The following is a 6,000-nucleotide window of genomic DNA, read 5'->3' on the forward strand; positions in this document are numbered from 1 at the left end:
GCGCCAGCCCGCCACCGTCTACTGCTGCAGTTAAGGTACGCGGCATCCGTCAATTTCGTGCGCACACAGAGTTCTCTCCCCGCAGACTCACCGCAGTCTTCCCCTGCCACAGCTCCGTCCGTGTCCGTCAGCTCTGCAGCGCCGTCTTCTCCACCGTAGAAAGCGCCAGCCCGCCACCGTCTACTGCTGCCACTTCCCCTGCCACAGCTCCGTCCGTGTCCGTCAGCTCTGCAGCGCCGTCTTCTCCACCGTAGAAAGCGCCAGCCCGCCACCGTCTACTGCTGCAGTTAAGGTACGCGGCATCCGTCAATTTCGTGCGCACACAGAGTTCTCTCCCCGCAGACTCACCGCAGTCTTCCCCTGCCACAGCTCCGTCCGTGTCCGTCAGCTCTGCAGCGCCGTCTTCTCCACCGTAGAAAGCGCCAGCCCGCCACCGTCTACTGCTGCCACTTCCCCTGCCACAGCTCCGTCCGTGTCCGTCAGCTTTGCAGCGCCGTCTTCTCCACCGTAGAAAGCGCCAGCCCGCCACCGTCTACTGCTGCCACTTCCCCTGCCACAGCTCCGTCCGTGTCCGTCAGCTCTGCAGCGCCGTCTTCTCCACCGTAGAAAGCGCCAGCCCGCCACCGTCTACTGCTGCAGTTAAGGTACGCGGCATCCGTCAATTTCGTGCGCACACAGAGCTCTCTCCAAGCTCACGTCTGTGGTGAGTCTTATGGCGGCGCCACCGTCTACTGCTGCAGTTAAGGTACGCGGCATCCGTCAATTTCGTGCGCACACAGAGCTCTCTCCAAGCTCACGTCTGTGGTGAGTCTTATGGCGTCTCTCTCTCCAAGCATAAGGTGCACGAAATCGTCAATTTCGTGCGCACACATCAGTCCGCCCCCGCAGACTCACCGCCGCAATTGTGGGCTCAGAGGGAGAATGGCCCCAATTTTTTATATATGAAGTTATGCCCACGTTCAATTTCCCAAATGTGGCATTAATCAAGCCACTTCCCCTTCCACGTGTCAGCCTATTGAGGACTCTCCACACAACAAGCTCAAAAAAAACTTTCCTCCTTTGAAAAAACTAAGTGCAGAGCACTTTTTCTTCCTCTGCTACTTGCTCCCAGGACTACCAATAGCCAAACAAAGTTGATAGGCTTCTTGTCCACCTGTCCGTCAATACTCCATAGCCTCCGCTCCATCTCATGGATCCATTTGATGCTCCAAACTCCATGCCCGAAGTGTCCTCTGATAAGATTCAATCTTCAAAAAAATCAATTGTGCACCTTCCAAACTGCTCCCCTTTAACCTACTGGTACTCCTTGCTTGTGACTTCAATTGAAAAACCAACTGGATAGCCTTGTAGCCTGTATACCTGGAAATATTCCATACACTCCTTGCATCTTCATTCCACTTCTAAGGCCTCCGTCCAAAGCGACCAAAACCAACATTTACCATCCCGCTTCTTGCACTTATAAAAAATTTGAACCTCCTGTACACCTTCACAAGGGCTCCAGCTGGTGAGTCCATATCTCCCTGCTCACACATGCAATTGAGACACCGTTTTCACAAGCCTGTAGACCACATTCCCAGATACATCCAGGCACCTGGGTACCATCACTTCCCACTCTTACAGCTCATCAAACATCCACTCCAAAATGACCCTTTATCACCTGCAACCTCCCCGGATGAAAAGTGCACACCTTCTGGACACCATAACTTTCTACTGGCATATCCAATCCACGAGTCATCTTCAGCAGCGTGTATCCAGCACATCCAAGTACATTTAAGAGCCTTTGTTCACCTACTTCCTACATCCCAGCCTTCTGCTATCAAGGCACCAAAAGTGCACCTTTCTCACCTGTTACTTGCTCCCTTTCACCTCTATTTCAGCACATGCTTGCACATCCATCATAGCTGCTGCTCTTGCCACCTAAGGGGGGCTTATTTAACTACATGCACACACCATGCATATATACAAATGCCTACGTCCATGCTCCTGCGTGCTTGCAAAGCTGCAAAAGCTTATTGAAAAAAAACACCACATAGTTTGCCCACCCTCTAGCCTGCTAGAGCATTCATGCTCAGCAGTAATCGATCATCAACCAAAGGGCCATAAGGTATAGCCCACTCCATCATCCACTCTCCTCCTGGATCAAAGACCAACCTGCTAAAGCACTCAAACGAACGCTTCCACAGGCAAAACGAGTGCATGTATCCACCTGGATCAAACGGTTTCAAAGAGTAGCCCTCCTTGAAAGAAAAAAACTGCTCCAAATCCGCTTCAAAATCATCCTTTTCCACTTGCACTGCCCTCTCAATAGCCACCGCTAGTAGCATATGCATCAATGTTTGATCCCAAAAATCCTCTAGCATCCAACCTTCATTTTCAACAAACCCCATCCCATCCTCCATCATATAGGCATCATCATCCAAATTGGCACTCTAATACTCCATCTGCAAGTCTTCAGTCCAAAAGTGTTCCCCAATTGCATGGTCTTCCAGATTCTCCACGCTATCCTCGTCATCCGTCATCCAAAAGGCATCCTTATCATCCACATCCTTTCATTCCTCTTTCCAGTCTTCAGCTAGCGATCCTTCCAAATCCGCAAAGTCTTCCATGGTCACCTCATGGCGGTCTTCTCTTTCAACTAGCAGCTCACACGGCACATCATGCACATCGTCACGCATGTCCTCATCCAAGACTTCATCCTCGTCTTTGGATAGCTCCGAAGTGGCATCAGCATCCACATCCGGCTCCAAGGTTTCTTCAATTCCCTGTTCTTCAAAGTGAATAGCATCCACATGCGGTTCCTCCGGCAACATAGGCTCTTCAAAGTAGAGCTTGCCCACTCTCTTGTCATCCACATCCTCTTCCATGACCTCAACAGCAGCTTCCTCTTCACCTTCTTTGCCTTCACTTCCCGACGTAGGAGTCAAACTCTCCATTGACACCACCTCAAGCATTTCTTCTTCAGCTTTAGCCTCCTCAGTAGCTACATCTTCATGCACAGCTTCATCTACCTCCTCTTTATCCACAACTTCCAATGGCACATGCTCCACAAGTTTTTCCGGTTCTTTCACTTCCACCACATGCTCTACCTTTTTCTTCTTTGGCTCCTCTCAAAGACACCTCAAACATACCCTTCGTCACTTTCTTAGTCTTTGGCCTTGCTTCACCACGTTTGTTTGCATGCATGTCCAACCCTAATGGGTTCCAAGACTTCTTTTCTACCACCGGTTCCACTTCCTTTGGAGTCTTCGCCGCTTCAATCTGCAAGGGTAAAACCCTCGGCTCTGCTTGCTGCACAATAGCCACTTCTTGAACCACTTCCACTCGCTTTGGTTCTTCACGAACCTCTTCAATTCTCACTGCACTTGCCACTCTCAAAGGCACAAATGCTGGAGGGCTTTGATAGCTCATGTCTCGCCATCTTGAAGTCTCTTGAACACTTTGAAATGCCTCTATATGACTACTCCTAGCTTGGAATCAACTCACACACAACACACAGGGGGCACCAAAAGCTGTAAGGGTGGGAACAGTCAACGTAAATGCCTCTATATGACCACTCCCAGCTTGGAATCAACTCACACACAACACACGGGGCACCAACCAGCTATTCGTGAGCTGGACACGATCACACAAAATCGCTCTCCAATCCACACAAACTCATCAAACACCTCTACCCTCATCCATCCACCCCACAATACACACACACACACCAACGAAAAACCCAAGAACCGGGCACATCAACAGCTACAAGAGTTAAACATATGATGTATATGTGTATATGGGCATAAAACCCTTCGTAAATAGGCTAAACAGCCGTAAGCAATTGAATTAAGAAGAGAGAGTATGAGAGAGGTACACACACACGCTCACAACCCTCGCACACACATCATCCAACTCCACAAAACACCAAAAAACAAGGCCTCATCAAAAACGACACAAATACACAAAGAAAACCTCCATCTAATTCATTAACAAGGCCTTTTATCCGTCGGCAAGGCGCAGCCACTCATGAACACTCATCATCAAAACCCTTTTGTCCGTCGGCCAGGGTAGAGCTACCATCATCTCCATCAAATAGCCTTTTGTCTCTTGGCAAGGCTTGGCAATTACAAAAAGGGGGTACATGTGCTTATAAAGATGAGGGTGGTAGGGTGCATGTAAAAAAAATGGTGGAACTAATAGGAGCCTCTGCTTTTTCCACTTTTTCTCTCTCTTTTCTCTCACTCCTCTATTTTAAGCTTTTTTCTTACTATTTTTATCCCTCTCGCTTTCTTATTTTCTCTCTCTCTCATACACGCACACTTGTGCTTTTTTATTGTGTGGGCGTCGCCCCTTAGAAGATCGGGATGAATATATATATATATATATATGTCATCACTACAAGCTCTGTCGAAGCTCATTTAGAGGGATCTCTCTCTCTCTCTCATACATACAAAAGATCATCCTCTCTTTCTCTTAGCAGGGGGGATGTGTGTTCAAAGAATACACACCTCACCCCTTAAAAGAAACGTTTTGTTTTGTACACACTTAAGAAAAAAGGAAAGAAGCATTATATTTTTACATTAATGTGGGGACAAGACACAAATTTAGTTTTAATAAAAAAGAAGAAATATAATATTTTTAGATTAATGTGGGGGACAGTGTGTTTTTCACACACACCCCACCCCTTAAGAGAAACGTTTTGTTTTGTATACACTTTTCGTTTTCATCTCAGACACAGTCAATGCCTAAAACTTGGGCCTCATCTCTCCTCACTACAAACAGAATCGGGGCATCATACCGATGTGATTACCGGCGCCAAATGAGTTTGCTCGAAAACTTACCGTCGCCGGTATTTGTGCCGGTATCTACGCCGGTATGAGATCGCCAGTATTGACGTCGGTAATCGCATCAAAAGCGACGTCGGTAATCACGTCGATAACTGCGTCAGTAGTTTATTTTTTCAGCGCAATTATCGGTGCGATTTTTGGTGTAATTATCGATGTCATTTAAAAAAAACAGTCATGTGCCCAGTCATTTTTAATGTTTTTGGCCTTTTTGAGCTCATTTATGATGTTAAAAATGTCAAAAAATAAATTCTTAATAAATTTTACATAAAATTTATCGTATAATATTTAATTTTTACGTAAACAATATGTGGTAATGTTTAGTGTCCAAATGCTATCCACTAACATTATGCCTAAATGTATATACATAAAAGCTATGACAAAATGCTAAAGCGATGCCAAAATGTTAAAATACTATGTCTAAATGTGTATGCATAACAGCTATGACAAAATGCTAATGCTTAAATTGTTATGCCTTAAATACCATGCCAACATGCAACATAAAAGTTTAGACTTGACACTTAATGCCTAAATTCTTATATCTAAAGCGCTAATGCATATGTCTAACTAATGTATGAGCCTAATACCTAAACGTTATGTGTAATGGCTACATGCTAAAGCCTAATGCCTAAATGCTAAAGTCTTATGCCTAAATATTAAAGCATTATGGTGAAGTGTTAAGGTAAAAGCATTATGGTCAAACGCTATACCTAAATGCCTTAACGTTATGGTAAAGTGTTATGGTGAAATGCTATGTATAAAGTCAGAAGCGTTATGTTAAAGCTTTATGGTCAAAGCGTTATGGTAAAATGCTATGCATAAATGTCTAATGCATATGTCTTAAATGCCTAACGCTAATGTCTAATACCTAACACTAATGCCTAATGCTAATTCCTAATGCCTAACGTGCTAATGCTAATGCCTAATGCCTAATGCTAACGCTAACGCTAATGCCTAATGTCTAATGCTAACACTAACGTTAATGCCTACTGCCTAATGCCTTACGTTAATGATAATGCTACTGCCTAATGCCTTACGTTAATGATAATGCTACTGCCTAATGCCTAATGCTAACACTAACGCCTAATGGCTAATTCCTAATGTCTATGCATAGCATTTACGCATAAGTGTATATGGCATTAGACTAGCCGAAAAATTTTGCCAGCACCTCCTTTGT

Source organism: Cibotium barometz, chromosome 35 (genome assembly GCF_041138505.1).
Source record: "Cibotium barometz isolate CiBa-2024 chromosome 35, ASM4113850v1, whole genome shotgun sequence".
NCBI lineage: Eukaryota > Viridiplantae > Streptophyta > Polypodiopsida > Cyatheales > Cibotiaceae > Cibotium > Cibotium barometz.